We start from the raw sequence: 287 nt of genomic DNA on the forward strand, positions 1-287 counted from the left end.
TTGACAATTGCAGTTGCAATGGAACATTTAAAGTGCCAGTGACACGAAGTTTCACCTTTACAGTTAAAAAATGTGATTTAAACATCTCATATTTGATATACTGCGGATAACAACGCTGGCTCATACTGTGACGTCACGAGGGTTGGAAGCCACATATTCGGAATTGCAGTTCGTAAATTATAAACCAACATGAAGGCTCCGAGGGGAAATGTTGCATAGCTATGGCACAGATCGCAGAACATGGGAAAAGCACATGACATAGGGTTACGCTCTACCTCTGTTTCACG

General features: G+C 41.8%; 1 protein-coding gene across 1 annotated transcript in view; it reads right to left on the reverse strand.

The window, feature by feature from the left end:
• Positions 1 to 287, reverse strand: part of LOC119591727 (balbiani ring protein 3-like) — a gene marked incomplete in the record, with an annotated part of 83,966 nt that overhangs the window by 49,900 nt on the left and 33,779 nt on the right.

Source organism: Penaeus monodon, chromosome 29, assembly GCF_015228065.2.
Source record: "Penaeus monodon isolate SGIC_2016 chromosome 29, NSTDA_Pmon_1, whole genome shotgun sequence".
Lineage (NCBI taxonomy): Eukaryota > Metazoa > Arthropoda > Malacostraca > Decapoda > Penaeidae > Penaeus > Penaeus monodon.